The following is a 23,794-nucleotide window of genomic DNA, read 5'->3' as shown; positions in this document are numbered from 1 at the left end:
GATTATTGGAGAGATGAATCGCAGAAATGATATGAACCTATAATTCAAGTGTGTGAACCCTTGATGCCAATAGGGAGCAACATGGCAAATTTGCGGGAAGACTTGAATAATCTTCATGTGGAAGTTGATGAGCTCAAGGGACTTGATGAAGAAATCCAGTGGAATGGTCTTAGTCTTCAAGAACTGTTGGATGAAAGAGTTCTACTAAGGGAGAAAAGTGCCATGGCAGAGATTGAACTCAAGCAGCGTGATAGAGAAGGATGAGCTTGACTACAATGACAGACTTGGGGACTACCAATGAGACAATCAGACGGATGTTTGGAGGCTTAGTTCACTACAGATAGAAGGATTCAATGGACACTTGGTTGGTGCACTTAAGAAGAATGTGATGGAGGGTGAGCTTGAAGGAAATCAAGCCGGACTAGGATTGAGTTGCTTAGAAGAGCCAAGCAAGGAAGTGAAGTACCTTAAGAAGGAAGTCAAGTTGAAGCACAAGGCGACAGACTCTTTTGAGGCCGATTTGTTGAAAAAGGTTTCTGATGTAAGACGCAATATCAATCCAAAGAAAGATGGTGATTACTTGAAGTTGAGTTTTGTGCAGGTGACCGTATGTGGCAAGAGATTTGCAGCTTTGGTGGATATGAGAGCTACTCATAGTTTCCTGAGTAGGAAAGCAACAAAGTATTTTGGGAAGAAAGCTAAAATGGAAAGAGAGTGGAGTGCTTTTAAAGTAGTCAACTCTACCATGAAGGTTGTTACTGGTGTGATGGAGAACACTCAGGTGAGAGTGGGCTCATGGTTTGGAAAGTTGGACTTGAGGATCGTGGACTTGGATGATCATTCTATGGTGATGGGGTGGGATTTTTTGCATAAGCCATACCGGTAGTGGACTGAGAAATTCTATTGATCAGAGCTGAAGGAAGAACCATGATGGTTCTGATGAATAGAAGGAGTCGCTTGGGGTATAGACCAAGAATGGCTTCTATGACTTTGTATCCCAAAGATCCGAATGTGAAGCATGAGGATGTGGAGCAAAGAGGACTTGGGAGTATGACTCAAACAACGAAGGAAGAGAAGTTAGTTGACTTCTCTGCAAGAGGAAAGAGGAAAGAAGAAACTGGGAGATCAATCTCATGAATCTTGGAGCACTTGCAGGAGAATCTTCTACGAAAGATCTTCACGATGGAGTTGTAGATGAAGGGAGTTCAAATAATTCTTCAGTTGCAGTGGTTGGGGAGGATTATGTGAGTAGAGATCCGACTGGCATAGTGGAGTTTTGCAAGTATGCCATTGGCATAGATGACTTTCAGTTGATGAAAGACAAGCTTGAGAAGCTTGGGTGTACATGTGAGGAGGTTGAGGGTATGCACAGATACTTGAGGACGCAAGATCAATCTGATACATGAGTAGATGAGAGTCAGGGAGGAAACTTCCTGGCCCTCCTTTCTCAATAGACAACCTTGGAGATGGGTTGGTGTAGGGACCTTGTTTGGAAGGGGCTACACCACCTTGAAAAGGGGCCATGGAGGAGGCTTATTTATATTGACAAATGAATGATGTAGGAATGAATGCGGTTGCATAGTAGCACATTGGCATTAGCATCATGGACAACATGTTGCAGATGGGATGGACATACGATGTGTTGGAAATAATACTGAGAGGGGGGGTGAATCAGTATTATCTAGCAATTTAAAAAATCTTCTTTATTTGATCTTTGAATTATTCTTGCATATCAGTACCATAAAATAATGAGCATGAACAAAGAAAACAGATAGTCACACCAAGGAACACAAGATGTAAGGTGGAAACCCAATGTGGGTGAAAACCACCTGCTGCAATATGTCTCTATCTTTTTTCAAATTAGAAACTCCTTTTACAATGATTTTGTACTGGTGCAGTCCTTTACCAGTACGCAGGCTGCAACCTGCAGAGAGCTACAACTCTCTATTTTTCATAAAGCATCAAATGATCATCAAGTACATAACAGTTACTGTCTACTACAGTTATCAGATCAGCAATAACAGAATTAACCCAGAACACCTTATCAACAGAGAAATATAATCAACAGAACAGAGACGCAGTTTTCCCTTCTGTGGCCTGCGACCAGACGCAGTTAACCTTCTGCTCCCCTGCGTCCACACGCAGATATCCTTCTGCTGCGCTGCGTGCCCACGCACTGTTCCTTCAACTGTACTGCGTCCTTTTGCTACAGGGACGCACCCAAGAACACTATCGCGCCGCGTCCTGTTACCCCAAAGACGCACCCAGAGACACTATCGCGCCGCGCCTTTTTACCTCAGGGACGCACCTGAACCTGGTCTGTCCTGCGTCCCCACGCAGATCTCCCGTTACTGAGCTGCGTCCCGGACGCACCTGAGCCACGTCTGCCCTGTGGCCCCATGTAGGACTCTCTCTGATGCGCTGCGTCCCGACGCACTTGGCCTTCACTGAACCTGCGTACCTTCAGATATGAATGATTTCAAGACCTTAAGTGTAACCCAAACAGTCAGATCTACAGATCTGATCTTGCGCCAAAGAGATCTTAGTCCTTCAGTAGATTCGCCTTCTTTAGATTTAGACTAGATCTCACCCAATAAGATATTCAACCAAAGGCATACACAAACCAAATGATCTCCTTTGCTTTATATAGGCAAGCTCCTCCTCAAATCAAGGAACAATACCACGAGCCGACACCTTAAAAACACAATACCGTCGGCTAGATACCAGGAGTAAATCACAAGAAACCCCCACGTGTGCTTTTCTCTACCTTAAAAAGTGTGCACTGGGTGGACGCACCTTCTGAACGGCTAGACTGCATCTCTGGACGCGGTCTATGCATGGATTACCTGCGGGTACGCACTATCTGAAAGGTGTACCTGTGTCCTTCTTAAATTTTTCAATAAATTAAGAGCTGATCATCAATCTTTGCTGCTGACATGAAGAACAGCGATCTAGCACCTGAATGGGTTGCCATCAAGGACAACATCTGAACCATGAACCATAATGCCAACAATCTCCCCCTTTGGACTTGATGGCAACCTCATAATCTTCAGCTTCATTCTCCCCCTTTGACATCAAGGGCAAAGGGTATGCTCCCCCTAAGATCATGCTCCTCCTGAATATGAACCAAATCTGCAGCGACGAACCATAATCTACAATGAAAGAGATAGAGACATATTGCAACAATTTCCAAGATCTCCTTCTGACCATCCTCCATAATGCCAACAATGCATTATGTGCTCCCCCTGAGCCTGTATCACCAATAAGAAGAGGTTCAACAATAAGATGATGCATCAACAACCCCCAGCTTTTGCCTGAGGTACTCAAAAGTGTCCCTGGGCAATGGTTTGGTGAAAATATCAGCAACTTGTTCCTTAGAAGGAACATACTCCAATTTGACCTTCTGTTCAAGTACTTGTTCCCGGAGAAAATGATACTTGATTGGTATGTGCTTGGTTTTTGAATGCATAACAGGATTCTTTGAGATGCTGATTGCACTTGTGTTGTCACATAAGATAGGGATTGGTGGAGTACAAGTGATTTGAAAATCCTGCAATGTCTGCATCATCCAAAGGAGTTGGGTGCAACAAGATGCAGCAGCAACATATTCCGCTTCAACTGTAGACAAGGCAATTGAACTCTGTTTCTTGCTGAACCAAGATACCAGTCTGGAACCCATAAAGAACGCACCACCACTTGTGCTTTTCCTGTCATCCACGCTTCCGGCCCAATCTGCATCTGTATAAGCGTGAAGTGTAAGATCTGTATCTCTAGGATACCATAAGCCATAATTTTGAGTCCCTTGAAGATATTTGAAAATTCTCTTCACTGCCTGAAGATGAGTCTCTTTCGGATTTGCTTGAAATCTTCCAACTATTCCAACTGCATGCATGATATCTGGTCGGGTACCTGTCAAATAAGGTAAACTTCCAATCATAGATCTGTAGGTTGGTTGATGTACTGCTGCAGATTCATCATTTGCACTGAGGCTACATCCTGTGACCATGGGTGTACATACTGGTTTTGCATCTTCCATGTCATATTTCTTCAAAATCTGTTTGAGATACTTGGTTTGAGATAAAAAGATTCCTTCTTCCTTTTGTTGGATTGCAAACCAAGGAAATATGTCAGTTCTCCTAGTAAGGACATTTCAAATTCTTTCTGCATGACTGAGGCAAAGCTTTGACTCATAGCTTCTTCATTGCTGCCAAAAATAATGTCATCTACATACACAACAAGAATTAGAAACTTTTCATTTACAAATTTTATATAAAGATTGCTATCTGCTGAACCTTTTGAGAACCCTTGTTGATGAAGATATTTATCCAAGCGGTAGTACCAAGCCCTTGGAGCTTGTTTGAGACCATAGAGGGCCTTTTTCAATCTGCATACGAGGCTTGGATCATTTCCAAGAATAAACCCATCTGGCTGTTCAATGTACACTTCTTCTTCCAAGTCTCCATTCAGAAAGGCTGATTTCACGTCCATTTGAAATACTTTGAAGTTTTGAAAACTTGAGAGAGCAAGGAACATTCGGATGGCCTCAAGTCTTGCAACAGGAGCAAAATTTTCTTCAAAGTCTATTCCTTCTTGCTGTGCGTACCCTTTACAAACAAGTCTGGCTTTGTTTCTAATTACTTCTCCATTTTCATTCAATTTGTTTTTGAAGACCCATTTTGTCCCGATAACATTCTTATCTTTTGGTCTAGGAACCAACTCCCAAGTGTTGTTCCTTTCGATCTGCTCAAGTTCTTCATCCATTGCTTTCACCCAACATTCATCTTTGCATGCTTCCTTCACATTTTGTGGTTCAGTTGAGGAGAGTAATGCCAAATAGCTTGAGGCTTCTGCAACTGTTCTTCTAGTTTGTACACCTGTTTCTTTCTGTCCCATAATCTGAGATTCTGGATGGTTTTTCTGAACATATATGGATGGAGTCTTTTCTTCTATTCTTGTTTGCTCCTCTGGTTCTTCTTGAGGTTCTTCTTCTTCATCATTCTGTCTTTGAGGGTAGCCTTCATCTTCTTCGATATCTTCCCGATGCACTTGCCTAGGAATGTATCCCTTCTCATCCACCACCACATCAATGCTGTCAACAATTCTGCCAAGTCTTTTATTGTAGCACTTGTATGCTTTGCTATGTGGAGAGTAACCAAGAAGAATGCCTTCATCTGCTCTAGGTTCAAGTTTTCCAAGCTGCTCATCAGTATTCTTGATGTAGCATTTGCTCCCAAAGATTTTGAAGTGCTTTACCAAAGGAGTTTTACCACTCCAGAGCTCATGAGGAGTTTGAGTGCTATTTACCCGAACATTTGTTTTGTTGAGAATAATAACCGCAGCATGTGCAGCTTCACCCCAGAAAGTTGCGGGAGTTCCTGATTCATCAAGCATAGCACGAGCCATTTGTTGGATTGTTCTGTTCATTCTTTCCACAACTCCATTTTGCTGGGGAGTTCTTGCTGTAGAGAATTCTCCTCTTATCCCATGTTCTTCACAGAAATCGAAAAATTCATTTGAAGTAAATTCCCCACCTCTGTCGGATCTGAGGCACTTAATTTTGTGACCTGATTCATTTTCAACCAAAGCTTTGAAGGATTTGAATTTTTCGAATGCTTCATCTTTGTGCTTCATAAGTCCCAACCAAACAAACCTGGAGAAATCATCAATGAATAATATCAAGTATTCTTCTCCTCGAGGTGTCCTTTTTCTGAAAGGACCGCATGTATCTGTATGTACTAGCTCAAGAGGCATGCTAGCTGATCCCTCTTTCTCTGGAAAGTTAGTTCTGGTTTGTTTTCCAAACTGACATGATTTGCATATGGTGTTGTCAGGAATTTTGATATCTGGAAGATCGCGAACTGCCTGATATTTGCATGCTTTCCTTATTTGTGAGAAGCTTAGATGTCCCAACCTTCGATGCCATAACCAGTGCTCTTCATCCTTGCTTAGATAGCATTGTTGTTGTCCTTCTTCAAATATGTACAGATTATTTGGAGTTCTTTTGCGTTTGAGCATTGTTTTTCCTGTATCAAGATCACGAACAAGACATCCATTTGATCTGAATATAACCTCGGTTCTTTGATCACACATCTGGCTGACACTTAGTAGATTATGCTTCAATCCATCAACATACAAAACATTTCCAGCCTTGACATTTTCTTTTAAAGGAGCAATACCTTTTCCTTTTATAGTTGCAGGAGTATCATTTCCAAAAGAGACTTTCTTTCCTTTTTCTAACGTAGAATAAGACTCAAGTTTTTCTTTTTCACCTGTCATATGCTTCGAACATCCACTGTCAATGTACCATAGATTTTCCTGTCCCTCTGCATAGAATGCTATCCCACATCTTTCTGTTTGAGGTTCCTTTATTCTCCATGTTTTGGTGCTTGAGGCTTGTTCCTTTTTCCGCTCTTGTTCCTTTCTCTCCTGAAACCTGCTCCTGCATTCAGAGTCTTCATGACCAAAATCATTGCAAATGGAACATTCAACTTCATTTTCAAGAGCCGAAAAGTTGTTATAGGTCCTTTTTGTAATCCCTGTCATGCTTCTTTGTTTTTGAGCTTCCCTAGTCATGATTGTTTTATATGCAACACATTGAGCTGCTTTGTGACCAAAATTATGGCAAGAAAAGCATTGTCCATTGAAGAAGCTTCTGCGGCTATTGAATCTACCTGCCAACTGATTGTAATTTCTATTTTCATCTATTCTTGAACCAAACTGAGAAGATTTTACCTGTGGTTGGTTGTAGCTTTTGTTCACCCTTAAGCTGGATTGCCCTTGATAGTTTCTGTTTGTATTTCGTCCCTGCTTCACCTGATTATCTTCATTGTTCTTCTGCTCATTTCTTCTTGCCGCATCAAGATAACTTTTTGAGGTGGATGCTTGAGAGGTTTCTCCATTATAACCCAAACCTGTCTTGTTTAGAGGAGACCGCTGCACATTGATAATCTCATCCAAAGTTTCAGAACCTTTGACAAACTTAAGATTAATAGCTTTTGTTTTCTCAATTTCTTTTCTGAGACCAACAATTTCACCTTCTAGTTTTTCAAGATGTTTTTCCTTTTCATCAATTTGAAATTGTAGAGTATCAATGATCACATTTTTTTCTTCTATACATCTCTTGAGTCTAGTAGTTTCATCATAGAGGTTATTCACATCTACAGCATCCTCATAATCATCATCTTCAAATGCCATTAACAACTTATATTTATTACCTTGTTCATCTTCATCACTGTTTGATAAACCATCACTGTCTTCATGGGTGTAGTAGCTTTTCTTATTTGTACTTTGTTTCTTGTTCCATCTAGCAGGTTCTTTACCTTTATCCTTATAGGGACATTTTGCAGCATACTGACCTACTCTTCCACAAGCAAAGCATTTGAAAGGTAGCTTACCTCTAAACCTTCCAGAACCCCTTTGAAGATTTCTGACAAAATTTGATTCTTCTTCCTCTTCTTCTGGAACATGGCTTGCTTCATAGTAATCTTCTTTGCCTGATGCCTTGAAAGCAGCTTCCCTTCTGTCTGATGGACCTCCCTTTCTCATTTCATAAGCAGTTAGAATTCCATGTAGCTGAGACATAGTGAGAATTCGGAGATTTTCCTTTTCTTCTATTGTAGATACTTTAGATTCAAACTTGGGGGATAATGATCTTAGAATCTTTTCAACTACTATAGCCTCTTTTATTTCTTCACCCAAATTGTTCATACAATTAACAATCTCATCTACCCGAAGAAAATAATTAGCCACACTTTCATCATTATACATCTTGAGAGTCTCATACTGAATCCTGAGGGTTTGAAGTTTAGCTCGCTTTACCTGTTCATCTCCTTCATAGCTCGTGACCATTTTGTCCCATATCTCTTTTGCTGATTTGAAGTGCATTACCTTCATGAATTCTGTTTGGGATATACTTCCTAATAGAGTACTGACTGCTTTTGCATTTGTTTCATATTTCTTCTTCTCAGCTGGATCTGTAGGAGTAGCTGAAGGAAAAGCGTAGCCTGTTTCTACAATGTCCCAAACTTCTGTACCAAGAGATTGAAGATATGCAGTAACTCTTACCTTCCAATAGTTGAAGTTTGTCCCATCAAAAACTGGTGGCCTGATTGATGCTTCTCTCTCGTAGTTGCTCATGATGAACGATCTACCTTCAAGCGATCAAGCTTCTCTGAAGGACCTGCTCTGATACCAATTGTTGGAAATAATACTGAGAGGGGGGGTGAATCAGTATTATCTAGCAATTTAACAAATCTTCTTTATTTGATCTTTGAATTATTCTTGCATATCAGTACCATAAAATAATGAGCATGAACAAAGAAAACAGATAGTCACACCAAGGAACACAAGATGTAAGGTGGAAACCCAATGTGGGTGAAAACCACCTGCTGCAATATGTCTCTATCTTCTTTCAAATTAGAAACTCCTTTTACAATGATTTTGTACTGGTGCAGTCCTTTACCAGTACGCAGGCTGCAACCTGCAGAGAGCTACAACTCTCTATTTTTCATAAAGCATCAAATGATCATCAAGTACATAACAGTTACTATCTACTACAGTTATCAGATCAGCAATAACAGAATTAACCCAGAACACCTTCTCAACAGAGAAATATAATCAACAGAACAGAGACGCAGTTTTCCCTTCTGTGGCCTGCGTCCAGACGCAGATGTCCTTCTGCTGCGCTGCGTACCCATGCACTGTTCCTTCAACTGTACTGCGTCCTTTTGCTATAGGGACGCACCCAAGAACACTATCACGCCGCGTCCTGTTACGCCAAAGACGCACCCAAAGACACTATCCCGCCGTGCCTTTTTACCTCAGGGACGCACCTGAACCTGGTCTGTCCTACGTCCCCACGCAGATCTCCTGTTACTGAGCTGCGTCCCGGACGCACCTGAGCCACGTCTGCCCTGCGGCCCCACGCAGGACTCTCTCTGCTGCGCTGCGTCCCGGCGCACTTGGCCTTCACTGAACCTGCGTACCTTCAGATATGAATGATTTCAAGACCTTAAGTGTAACCCAAACAGTCAGATCTACAGATCTGATCTTGTGCCAAAGAGATCTTGGTCCTTCAGTAGATTCGTCTTCTTTAGATTTAGACTAGATCTCACCCAATAAGATATTCAACCAAAGGCATACACAAACCAAATGATCTCCTTTGCTTTATATAGGCAAGCTCCTCCTCAAATCAAGGAACAATACCACGAGCCGACACCTTAAAAACACAATACCGTCGGCTAGATACGAGGAGTAAATCACAAGAAACCCCCACGTGTGCTTTTCTCTGCCTTAAAAAGTGTGCACTGGGTGGACGCACCTTCTGAACGGCTGGACTGCGTCTCTGGACGTGGTCTATGCATGGATTACCTGCGGGTACGCACTATCTGAAAGGTGTACCTGCGTCCTTCTTAAATTTTTCAATAAATTAAGAGCTGATCATCAATCTTTGCTGCTGACATGAAGAATAGCGATCTACCACCTGAATGGGTTGCCATCAAGGACAACACCTGAACCATGAACCATAATGCCAACGATGGAGTTGTAGATGAAGGGAGTTCAAATAATTCTTCAGTTGCAGTGGTTGGGGAGGATTATGTGAGTAGAGATCCGGCTGGCATAGTGGAGTTTTGCAAGTATGCCATTGGCATAGATGACTTTCAGTTGATGAAAGACAAGCTTGAGAAGCTTGGGTGTACATGTGAGGAGGTTGAGGGTATGCACAGATACTTGAGGACGCAAGATCAATCTGATACATGAGTAGATGAGAGTCAGGGAGGAAACTTCCTGGCCCTCCTTTCTCAATAGACAACCTTGGAGATGGGTTGGTGTAGGGACCTTGTTTGGAAGGGGCTACACCACCTTGAAAAGGGGCCATGGAGGAGGCTTATTTATATTGACAAATGAATGATGTAGGAATGAATGCGGTTGCATAGTAGCACATTGGCATTAGCATCATTGACAACATGTTGCAGATGGGATGGACATACGATGGACCTGAACATGACTATTGGACAGATTCTTGATTGAGTTTGGGATTGTGACGGGATGTTGAAGAAACAATTGATGGTGGCATGGAGAAGGTAAATTCTCATGGGTTGAGTGTTATGGTTGGATTAGCTACCCAACTAGTTCGATGACATGGGGGCATGCAGTGCACCAAGTTTGTGTTAGTGAGATGTCTTGGTTTTGACTAAGATGTTGTGTTGGCTAGAGTATTATGCAGAAGTTTACATGATGAAACGACACATGATGGACATTGTCGTATTATATATGCTACAGGCATGTTTGCAATATATAGACTGGTCGAAGTCATGGATCAAGGAGGTTGTGTTCATGGAGGACACATACCAGTGGATTATGTGGCATTGGTATGGATATCTTGGTGATAGGAGGTCGCTGGGATGAAAGATTGTCAAGGATGACAATGACCTCCATTGTAGGAGGATGTGAGGACCTTGAGCTGCGATGCGTTTGGGTGAGGTCACATGACAAGGAGCGTGGGCGAACCGAGAAGGACAAATGTGACCACAAATGCAAACGCGAGGCCATTACAGTAAAATGGCTAAGTGTTGGACTAGGCAGCATATATAGGATGAGGCGGTCCTGGGTGTGGGCGCTCAACCAAAGGGCTACGTATAGGAAAGTTAAACAAAAAGCCGAATGGGTGGGTCGGTCGGGCGAGCCAACGTGTTAACCATGGTGGTGGGTGTGTATAAATACATGGTGATGTGGAGGAGTTCATCATCGAACAATTCGAGCAAGTCAATAAGCGTACAAGCCAAGGGAAGGCGTAGTGTGAAGTTGGAGGTTTTGAAATCTTAGATGAAGGTGTAGGCGGGCCTTGGGCCAAAGCACCCGAGCCACAGGTCAAGATGTGGGTGCCATGGAGGTGAGTGAAGGGCACAGGGTGCAGAGCAATGGTGAAACAAGTTGGTGATCGTTCAAGGCGCAGGTCGGGCAGCACATAGGTGGGCACACATAGCGGGCGTTCAACTGAATGTTTAGGTGGTTCGGCGGGTGCGACGCATGGTGAAGGGCGAGTAACGCGAGGTGAGTCCGTGTGTTGGCTCTCAGTGGAAGGAACGCCGGGTGAGGTTGAATGGTGAAAAGATGAAAAAAGGGCATGTGGGTGTGCCGACGGGTGAATCGTGCGGGCGCGCGCAGCATGACGACACGGTGACACGGTGAAATGTTGGGCAGTCAGTTAACATGTCAGAGGGCGAGTTGTTGAAAGCGCTCAGGTGTGGTTGAACATGCGACGGTGCACGGGTGAATGACGAAACGTTGAGTGAATGCAGTGGGCACGCTCGAACATTAGAACGAAGGTGGAGTTTGTGCGACAGTGGAAGGCACTGGTGGAACGACGAGTTGTGCACGCTGAAATGGCGACGGGTGGGACGAATGAAATGAAGTGCGACGAGCGCACAGGCTGAACGATAGTTCAGGTGACTTTGTCCAGTGGTTGGGCAAGGTGGCATGACGAGCGCAAGAAGGTGAATTTGTATAAGTGTGAAGGTGAAACTTGGGGTTTCCGTCCATTGTAAACTTATAAGTGAATTCTGAATATTATCATTATTAATATGGGTAGACTCATAATTATAGGGAGTTGCCCCTCCCATGATATTCTGTTGTGCACTTGAATGTTAACAATATGAAAGTTTTCGTTGTGTGTGTTTAATGAGAGATATGCTTAGCGGTTGAAAAATAATCTAACTATAGAAGTAAGGTGTAGTCCACGATCATTAGTATTGTTAAAAAGAAAAGGGTCGGTGGTGCCACACCTCCTATAGTGTGGTTGGAAGATTACCGCCAATGTAGGGGTGTGACACTGCCTATCTCACTGCTTCTTGAATATTTTTGTTAATTCTGTGAAGGGATTGGCTTTGTGTTTGAAGGCCATCCAAAGAGCCTGTGTAAATCCCCCAGTCGAAGTGTGTGAGGATTGAATCGTGGACTAGCCATCGTTGTTTGAGATGTGGGATAAATCCGCAGTCTTGGAGTTGAAGCGTGAGAATGTTGTGCCAAGCGTGAAGGAGTGTGGATGTTGAGTCGAGACATCATAAACATGATTTGAAGTTCTTGTGTCTACAGTGATCATGATTCAAAGAGCAGAGCTGCAAAGATTATCGGATAAAAGAGAGCATTGTTGAAAGCTTGTCATATTTTTATTTTGAAGTGAAGTGAGTGAGGGCTATAGTCGAAACTTGTTCTTCACCGTGGAAAGAATAAGAATTGAAGCGACTGTGGTAGTGATTTTTTTTAATCATATTTGAAATGCAGAATACCTAACAATACATACACATAAATACATCAACTACCCGTGGATGCTCTCTAATGGCCTGGAAATTATTCTTCTTCAGTCAAATAAGGAAAGAAATATCGAAGCAGAATTTTGTACTCGAAAAGGTGCTGCTGCTGGTTATCAGAATATTCATTCCAAGATCCGAAGGGCCACGTGCAAAGTGAGCATAGTAAATGAACCGTATGTTAGGCACACATATAGCTATTGGCCGAAATATTCAAAGGTGATTCATATGGGTGATTTTTTTTACTTGGTATATTACAAGGTTTTTGGATAAAATGTTTTTCAAAATTGATTTGTTTTTGAAAGAAAGGCACATTGAATGAATGTTATATCATGTAAGAAGAATATATGAAATATTTTTTGGTTGTCTAGAGTTCAAGTGAAATATCATTGATGTCTTAGATTAAAAGCTTTGGAAAAAGCGAAGGTTTATTAAAAATGGTTTATTTGAAAAGAGTTTTAGGCTTTGCAAAAATTTGTTTATTAGGGTGTTTTGTCAAGCATGATATTTTTTTTGGATGAAGATTCTGTCTTACTCAGTGCACATTAAACATCATATTTTTTTCGGGGGTGATATGGAACATATCCTTATGCTCTAATGAAAGCAACTATAAGACACGAGAAATATATTAGTCATGGGTTACAAAGCTTGACTAAAGCAGACGAAGAAAATGAATCGAAAACAAAAGAAAAAGATCATCACCATGTTTAGAGAAGTTTAGGATGAAGTCGAGGAACTAAGAAGTCTAGCGGAAGACAAAGAAGAAATCGAAGGTGATTGGTGTAGCTTTGATCTGCTAACACCACCACCACCTACGTTTATTAGTAAATATTTTGTTTGTGGGTTATTATAATGCTTACTTTTCTTCGAGCTAAAGACTTAATTAAACATTTGTCTAACAAGCCATATGATGAAGTATGTGATGATTTAGCATTAAATTTTATAAAACAAGGATTGGGCAAGAAGTTTTTGTGCAAGATAGTAGAAGCTACAACTTCTAATGGAGCATGGAAGATTTTCGAAGCAGAATTTGGTGCAAGGGTGAGTAATCAAGTCGAAGACAATAGTGTTGTACAGCCTGTTGTAGCAGTGCTTGAAGTTGAGAATGAAGATGGATCTATAACGGCGAATCTATAGAGAGATGAAGGGTTTTGTGAATCTCACTTGAAAGTGCATCATAATGTTGATGGTGTGTTATCAGCAGACGTTGATTTTGGCATAGATAATGTTGTCAATGGAGAAGCATATGGTTTAGAAGGCGTAGCAATTGAAATTGTTGATGTTAATTTTGATAAAGAAAAACTCACTAGTGATGAGTGGTTGCATATGATGCAACAGAAACACCTTATTGATAGATTGCTTTTTGGTGAGCGAAACCTACTTGTGTTTGAAAACCAAGTGGAAGAAAACCTATTTGCAGAAGCAAAGGTGGAGACTCAAGATTACGAGGAATCCACAAAGTTAAAGAATGAAGAAGAGGAGAAAGCTCTCACTCGAGAGCAGAATGAACAGAACCAATATGGTTCTCAAAATGTTTTTTCATATAAACTTAAAAATGATTTTGTGTGTGCACATGCTAAAAGCAACTGAGATGAAGCAACAAAACATGAAGAAGAATTAAAGTTTCTTGAAGCATGGCTTGAAAAGGTATTGATGATGATTGCGTAGAAGTTGCAACTATGAATATTGAAGACAGTATGGATGATATTGAAAATGAAAATGAAATTTTCATGTATGGGATCCCTGAAGAAATAAATTTCTCTTATGAACTTTGTTGGAAATAATACTGAGAGGGGGGGGGTGAATCAGTATTATCAGATCAGATAAAACTTTGCAATTTCATACTCAGAAACATATACGCGACTTCAGTTAAGTGAACCCGCGTGTACACGCGACTGTGTCTAAAGCAACTAGCGTATATGCAGAGATCTTATGATTCAGTTAATCTTATCTTCAGTAAATGCATCAGGATATTATTAAGCATATTAACAGTAAACAGGTGCAGTATAACAGAATAGATCATCACACAAAAGCCACACACATGAACACCATGATATAAGGTGGAAACCCAATGTGGGTGAAAACCACCTGCTGCAATTTGTCTCTTTCTTCTTTAATGAGAAACTTCTTTTACAATGTACTGGTGCAGTCCTTTACCAGCACGCAGGCTACAACCTGCAGAGGGCTACAACCCTCTCTCGTTTTCCAACTACTTTTGGAAGGGAGCTACAACCCCCTCAGCTCTTGTACTAGCTGATCCATTTACTAGTACGTAGGTGCTGACCCTACAACCTTCAGGGACCACGTTTCATACATTTTCATACTGGATCCAAGAGTACAAAGCAAACATTACCGCAATACAATCATCAACTTATACTTGCATCATAATTCATTAAACAACCCAATACCGAATCACTGAAACCCTGTCATCAAGAACACAGAACCCAAACCAGAATCTAGAACTCTGCAACAACCACCAGAATCAGCAACAACCTGAAATATTAACACTTATCATGCATACGCTACTTCACTGTACCAACACCGCGTGTATACGCGCTTTCTCCAAAGGCAACCCGCGTGCAGATCTAGAAATGATTACTTCTGCCTTTGCTGTCAGATCCGACCCTTGCCAAGCGTCCCGAACAGATAACCAGCAATACCAGATCCTCTCACTGCGTCAGACACCCACACCACATCTTTGCCTAGTGATCTTCTCCTTATATAGCCTTAGGCCTTGTTCAATACCAAGAGCCAAAACCATAGAAACACAATACCATCAACTTCAAATCTAGGGATCGACACACCCGTCGAGACACAATGGTCCGAAACCATAGGCACAACTTCCAAGGACTAACCGCCATGGACCAAAGGTACTTTTCCACATACACGCGCTTTTTCTGAAGCCAACCTGCGTGTACACGCGACTTGGTCTTAACAAACCTGCGTGTATGAACTTCCTTGGCAAGCTGTACTAGGATCTGTCTTCTGATTAAGTTGCCATCTCCTGTACCAACTTCTGAGCATCTGTACCAACCTCTGAGTGAGTTGCCATCAAGGACAACACTTGAATCATAATGCCAACAATCTCCCCCTTTGGACTTGATGGCAACCACCACACCAAGTCACTCTCCCCCTTTGACATCAAGGGCAAAGGGTGGACCAAGATATTCTCTTCTTTGGTATACCCTCTCCTGTCCATACTGCTGTCCATACTCCCCCTGAGTACATGCTGAAATCTCCAAATGTGCTCCCCCTTTGTGTATGCCAAAGTGTACCAATCTATCCATCCTGCTCTTGCTGAATTGTGCTGTTCATGCTCCCCTTGACTGTAGGCAAGATCTGCAAAAGATGTTCTTCAAGAAGAACAAAGACTTATACATCATAGAAGACCTTCCTATCACCAAAAGACTCAACATACATTCATCACCCAACCTAGTGGGGATATACCAATATTGACTCATCCACCTAACCATGTGAAGATACATGATAATACATGAACATTTCATCATTCATCCCAGGCATAGTGGGGAAACCAACATAGGCCGTTACATGACCTTGACATCATAAAAGAGATACATGACATAGTGATGAAATATCTAGACCAAGACTTATGAAAGCCACCAACAGCATCATGATCTGTACCATAAGCATCAGCCTGCAATACCATTCCTAAACAGTAAGATGTATCATTTAGCTTCATAGACTTTATCAACACCTTCTAACCATAATGCCAACAATGCATTATTTGAAGAATATTCTCCCCCTGAGTGTAAGCCAACCATGTCTGAACCATTTCCTGAGTCTGTTCTGCTCCCCCTGAGCCTGAGCCAACCATGACTGAACCTGGGTCTGTTCTGCTGCCCTTTCTCCATATACGCAACTTTGCAGCCTGTAACTCGCGTATATACGCGACTTGTCTTCATTATATAAGCGTATGCAGGATGGAATACTGAATTTCATCACTTTCAGATTCCCCTGTGTCTGTTATGTCAGCTGACTGAGTTATCCCACACCTTTCTGTCTCTATCTTCTTCAATTCCTGCAACTGTGATGATGTATGGTCCTCTTGTCTTGAATTTTGAAATCTGCTCCTGCATTCCCTTGCTTTATGCCCATAGTTGTTGCATGTATAGCACCTTATATTTTTCATGTTCCTTCTATCACAATCAATTGCTTTGTGTCCATATGCATTGCAGGCAAAGCAATACCCTCTGAAGTACCTGGGATGCGATGATCTTTCTTGAACCATTCTACTTCTGCATCTGGCTGCAACATGTCTAAGATTATGACATACATAACATTCAACATTATTCAGCGGAGGAAATAATCATCTATCACGTCCATAGTTAGGAGTAAAGGATCTTCCTTGAGGAATTTCTTTCCTTGGTTGTTCCTTGAGCATTTCAGATTTCTCATTAGAGTTTCTTGTCTCACCTTGTGAACTAGATTCACCTTCAACATATTCATGAAAACCAAGACCAGTCTTGATAGCAGGAGATCTTTGACTATTAAGAATATCATCCAAGACTTTAGAACTATCTTGAAATCGTAAAAGCTTATCCTTTTCTTCTAGTTTACCTTTCAAGATATTTACCTCAACTTGATGTTGTTCTTCCTTTTTCAGATACTGCTTCCTTAGGTCTTCTTCAACTTTTCTCCCTTCTTCCACTTGTCGCTTTAGTTTGATCACTTCATGTTCTTGATCTTCAAGATCTTCTTTTAGAGAGAGGATCTTTGATTCAAGTCTCTGAATAGTTGTGCTCTGATCTTTTGCTATATCCTGCAATTTCTCCCTTACCCTGGTTTCTGTCTCCAATAGTTCTTTTAGTTTGGCAACTTCTTCAGTTTCTGCATTCTTCTCTTCATGTGCCATGAGACTTTTAATATCCTCGCTATTATTGGATGAAGCATTCTTCTTCTTATGTGCCATGAGACTTCTAATATCCTCACTATCATTTAATGAACTTTTAATATGGGTATAATAGCTTCTACCATCTTCTTCATATATCTTTTCTTTGTTATGAGGACATCTAGCAGCATAGTGACCAACTCTACCACATAGAAAACATTTGAAAGGTAGCTTATCTTTGAACCGTCCAGATCCCCGTTCAAGATTCTTGACAAAATTTACCTCATCTTCTTCCTCTGACACTTCGAATGCGGCCTCTGGTGGTACCTCTTGTCGCATTTCAAAAGCAGTTAAGATCCCGTGAAGCTGTGACATGGTAATTTTCCGCACATTCTCCTTTTCTTCTATGGCAGATACTTTAGAATCAAATTTAGTAGACAGAGATCTCAAAACCTTTTGAACTAAGACAACTTCCTCAAATTCTTCACCCAGATCCCTCATACAATTCACAATCTCATCCATACGCAGGAAATAATTAGCTACGCTTTCATTACTTCGCATCTTAAGAGTTTCATATCGGATTCTGAGAGTTTGAAGCTTTGCTATTTTTACCTGATCATCTCCTTCGTAGCTTGTAACGATTTTGTCCCATATTTCCTTAGCTGATTTGAGATGCATGATCTTCATAAATTCTGATTGAGTCAAAGTACTCAATAGGACAGTAACTACTTTGGCATTGAGCTCATATTGCTTTTTCTCTGCTGGATCTGTAGGAGTTGCTGATGGGAATTTGTATCCTCCTTCTACGATTCCCCAAACTTCTGCTCCAAGCGACTGTAGATATGCAGTGGTTCTTATCTTCCAGTGAGTAAAATTGTTCCCGTCAAAGACTGGTGGCCTGATGTGTGCCTCTCTTTCTGGATTAGCCATTTGATGGATCTTTTCCTTCAAGCGATCAAGCTTTCTCTTAAGGACCTGCTCCGATACCAATTGTTGGAAATAATACTGAGAGGGGGGGGGTGAATCAGTATTATCAGATCAGATAAAACTTTTCAATTTCATACTCAGAAACATATACGCGACTTCAGTTAAGTGAACCCGCGTGTACACGCGACTGTGTCTAAAGCAACTAGCGTATATGCAGAGATCTTATGATTCAGTTAATCTTATCTTCAGTAAATGCATCAGGATATTATTAAGCATATTAACAGTAAACAGGTGCAGTATAACAGAATAGATCATCACACAAAAGCCACACACATGAACACCATGATATAAGGTGGAAACCCAATGTGGGTGAAAACCACCTGCTGCAATTTGTCTCTTTCTTCTTTAATGAGAAACTTCTTTTACAATGTACTGGTGCAGTCCTTTACCAGCACGCAGGCTACAACCTGCAGAGGGCTACAACCCTCTCTCGTTTTCCAACTACTTTTGGAAGGGAGCTACAACCCCCTCAGCTCTTGTACTAGCTGATCCATTTACTAGTACGTAGGTGCTGACCCTACAACCTTCAGGGACCACGTTTCATACATTTTCATACTGGATCCAAGAGTACAAAGCAAACATTACCGCAATACAATCATCAACTTATACTTGCATCATAATTCATTAAACAACCCAATACCGAATCACTGAAACCCTGTCATCAAGAACACAGAACCCAAACCAGAATCTAGAACTCTGCAACAACCACCAGAATCAGCAACAACCTGAAATATTAACACTTATCATGCATACGCTACTTCACTGTACCAAAACCGCGTGTATACGCGCTTTCTCCAAAGGCAACCCGCGTGCAGATCTAGAAATGATTACTTCTGCCTTTGCTGTCAGATCCGACCCTTGCCAAGCGTCCCGAACAGATAACCAGCAATACCAGATCCTCTCACTGCGTCAGACACCCACACCACATCTTTGCCTAGTGATCTTCTCCTTATATAGCCTTAGGCCTTGTTCAATACCAAGAGCCAAAACCATAGAAACACAATACCATCAACTTCAAATCTAGGGATCGACACGCCCGTCGAGACACAATGGTCCGAAACCATAGGCACAACTTCCAAGGACTAACCGCCATGGACCAAAGGTACTTTTCCACATACACGCGCTTTTTCTGAAGCCAACCTGCGTGTACACGCGACTTGGTCTTAACAAACCTGCGTGTATGAACTTCCTTGGCAAGCTGTACTAGGATCTGTCTTCTGATTAAGTTGCCATCTCCTGTACCAACTTCTGAGCATCTGTACCAACCTCTGAGTGAGTTGCCATCAAGGACAACACTTGAATCATAATGCCAACAAACTTATGTTGCAACAAATTGATAATCAGAAGATTGAGGATGTAGAGAGAACTATAGAAGATGACATGTGGCAGAAGTCCACATACAAACAAATTTTAGAAGAGGTAAAGTACATCCACAGACACCCTCAAATGATTTTCTATGCTTTTATGATAAATAAAGATATAATGATGGTAGAGCTGCAAATGAAGACACTGAAATTTGGAAAAAAAAAATGATTTTCTATGCTTTTATGATAAATAAAGATATAACGATGGTAGAGCTGCAAATGAAGACACTGAAATTTGGAACAAAAAGACAAAGATGAAGCAGTTCAGAGGATACATGATCTGAAAGAAAAGGAAAAAGACATCCAGCGAAAGTTTTTAAATCATTGTAATCTTAGCTGAGACTTTAGTTGAGACTTAGACCAGCAAGGATGTTTAAGTTTTATTAAGTCATGGTTAAGTTGTTAGTCATAATTAAGTGCGAGAGTTGGAAATTATTACTCCTCACAACATGCCACCACCACTGCACCGAACATTGCCTCACCGCCATGGCTTGGCCCCACCGCCATCATCTGTTCAACCTTCGAAGAGCCATCACTGCCATAACCCTTATGAATTGAAGGGACAATTAACCGACTTAATTTAGGTATAAATTCAATTAATCTGTGATAGAAAATGTATGGAGAGTCCAGACCCACAGTCCGAGTAGTTGTAATGCAGTGGTAGCTACTTTGACTTGCTGTAAATTCATGTGTGGTATTATGTTTTAATTGAACAGCGGTAACTGTGCTATGTTTCTGAGTACGTAGCTTCTGTGTTATTGTTATGGTCAGCTGTGTTGTACTCTTATCATTCTTTCAGTTGGTATCAGAGCGTTGTGTGCTCTGCCAATGTTCTATGTTTCTGAGTACGCTGCTTCTGTGTTATTGTTATGGTCAGTTGTGTTGTACTCTGATCATTCTTTCAGTTCGTATCAGAGCGTTGTGTGCTCTACCCATTCTTTCAAAATGGTCATACCAGGCCCCCTGCTTCAAAAGTATTTTTATATTTTCTATGAGAGTACTGTGTTCAGCAATAAATCCAGTGGCAAAACATTAGGGCAACCTGGCAATTCCACATCTCATGCTTTACTATTTCTGGCGTATGGCATACCACACAGCGCCGGTTTTTTTTAACCTTATGCATATCATTTTGACAGCTTCTATTGCTGAGTATAAATATGTTATGTTTTCCAGCACATTTTCTTTGATGACAGGAAAGCGTGCAGGACCTTGTATCTGGTGATTTTGTAGAAAGGCATAGCTAGTTCCATTTTTTTAAAATCTATTATTGACTTTAACGGTCAGGTAGGAACCAATATGTACAATGGCGATTAATGAGCGGGGCGGTATAGGTTTAGAGTTAGATAATGTATTTACTTAAATTTAATTAGTGGCATATACAGTTAAGCCAATTTAATTAGTGGTATATACAACCTAGTGCATTAATAGCTCTATAACATTATATATATATATAATTATAATATATTGATTAGAGTGAAAATTTCTATCCTAACAAAAGGAACAGTTTTTCAGAAAAAGCATTGACATCATTAGAGAAACTCTGGCTGAGATATGGAGATGCACCGAAATTCATTAATGTTGTGAGGCAAAAGCAGCAGTTGCAACTATTGAGACTGATATCCCTGCACAAATCGTGATCTCAGTAAATGAGCTAATGGCGGATTATGACAATGCCTTTCGAGTTCTTGTCTCTAGTAAACTCATTTGTCTGTTGTCACGTTGGACTGTGTATCTGAACTGGAAGATCCCCATAATTGGACTAATTCGATACACAGATATCAAATCATAAAATATTTTAATGACCTGCTTTGCCACGACAATCTCCACTTTCAATAGATTAGATGCTCTGTTAATTTGTTGTGCCCTGATTATTCGCCAACGGTTTTTCCTTATAGGGGAGGTTTCTGCACATAGTCTTTCCAAGGGGGCTCTCAAATCAGGACGGTTGAGAAGGATTCATTAAAAATCTTATGTATGGTCGTAATCGTTTCATCGAACTCACTTTTACACCAGAGGAGATTTTTTTTTTTTAATTGATATTTAGTAAACGCTGTAATTGACCAACCCATGGCATTATATATAAAGGGATGAACTTTAATTTAATTTATATTAATATCTAGTTAACGCTAAAACTGACAAAACCCAAAACATTAAATTATAATGGATGATGTACTGTCTTACATTGAGAGAAGTGAAGATAAACTAAGCGAAATGAAAAAGAAAAGGAGGGGGCGGAGTAATGGGTTGAGAAGATATTTTTTATTTTTTATTTATTTTTTAAATATATTTTAATACATGATGTAAATAATTTTTTTGTTATAATGTAGTGACTGCTAACTAATTATGTAACTCTCTAGGATTATAGAATTTAAATAAATTATTATTTAGGTTAATTAATATATTTTGATATTAATTTTATAATAATAAAAGAGTTGCTAAGTTTGTAGAAGTGTATTAATTAATTCTTTTGGGTTTTAAATTTGTATTTTTTTAAGGAGAGAATACAAAGCCTTAACCATTAAAAGACTCAAAGACTTTTATATATATTAAGAAAAATAATTTAATGTTAAATGTAATAAAATATTTAAATGTGGAAAGAGAAAACATTTTAGAAAAAAAATTAATCATATATTTTAATAAAAAAGATGGTGTGAAATTTATTTAATTTTTAATATAAAATTTATATATAACATTTATAAATATAAATAATATTAGACAAAAATAATACTGATAAAATTAAGCAATATTAATTTGTATTTTAAAATATATTAATTATTACTATTAGCCCCAAGGGATAATTCAGTTGGTTGAGTTCTTGTTGCTAAGTACCTCACTTATCCTGAGGTCATGGGGTCAGCTATCTTCGACGCCTTTAGGGTTGGGCCTTGTTAGTTTGGCCGATTGGTAGATCCCTTTGGATTCATGTACTTGGATTTTCCGGTGGATGTAGCGGTTTGGCCGATGGTAGATCCCTTTGGGTTGATCTACCTGGATTTTACCCTGCATGTAGCGTTTACTCAGTTTCTGTGAACCACCCTTAAAAAGTATTAATTATTATTATTATACAATTTTAAGGTCACGACCAAGTGAGACACCAAATTGGTGTACGAGAACCCTTGTTTGGGGAACAAGGGACCCACCTCTGGGTAGTCATTTTACTGCTAAGTCTACAAAGGCATACATACTCTACCCCTCTGGTTTTGAACCTGTGACCTCTTAAGAAGAAACACAACCTCATAACCATTAGGCTCACTCAAACTGTATTTAATATAAATAATATGGTTTATAAATAAAATGAAAATTAGAAAGAGAATGTTTATATATATATATATATATATATATATATATATATATATATATATATATATATAAGAGTGATAAGTATAAATCTATCTTAACCAAACATTTAATAAAAATCATTTTGGACAATCTATATGTGAATAGTGTATTGAGAACTCAAACACTATATAGAAAATAATTAAATATCTCTAACATTTATAAGATACTAATGTATAATGGAAGTTATGTGAATGTGATTGTATTTGATTTATTTTTCAAAATAAGAAGAGTATAGGAATATAAAATGGGTTTTAGTATAATATTTTTTTTTTGTAAGGCTCAACATTCAATTGCTGATGAAAATGAGTACAAATAGTTCTACTTGATTGTTCAGGACTGTCCAACTGGGAAACCATCCCAAAACAACCTGTTTAAAGTCTTGAGTTTACATATAATAAGTTTAACTAAGATGTCTCTGAAAACCACAGGAAAGAGTGAAAATGATTTGCAGAATGATATATGATAACCAAAACTTTGGCCTAGAGCCACAAAACTAGTAGCAAAGGTACTTAGACGGGATGTTGAGAGTCATGATCCATGAGAAGGAACTCCTTCCCTGACACCTTAGAGCCATGATGATGCACAACGGGCTTGCCTTCTCTGCCCATTTACCCCGCACACCAAAAGGTCCTTCCTTCACACCTGTGAGCCTCGAACACACACAACAAGAATTCCATCCCCAACCATCAATGAGAGACAATAGGATCTCCTTCCCCCACATGTCTGAGCTTGAAGCATAGACATTTCCCTAAACCATGACATGGAGAAATCACACAAAACTTATACTCTTCACTAACATGCTAGGACTACGAACCTAAAGGAGTTTCATCAAATTCCATGAATTCCTCCCAATGTAATCACCCCACTGAGTGGCCAATTTCCAGTGGTCCGAAAAGTGAATCTTATTGCCAAATTAGATCGCTTGTGCATCCATAGAAATTCCATAG

This window comes from Pinus tabuliformis, chromosome 9, assembly GCF_031772625.1.
Source record: "Pinus tabuliformis cultivar Carrire ecotype Pingquan chromosome 9, CPIR1, whole genome shotgun sequence".
NCBI lineage: Eukaryota > Viridiplantae > Streptophyta > Pinopsida > Pinales > Pinaceae > Pinus > Pinus tabuliformis.
Note: the sequence above shows the minus strand (reverse complement) of the source record.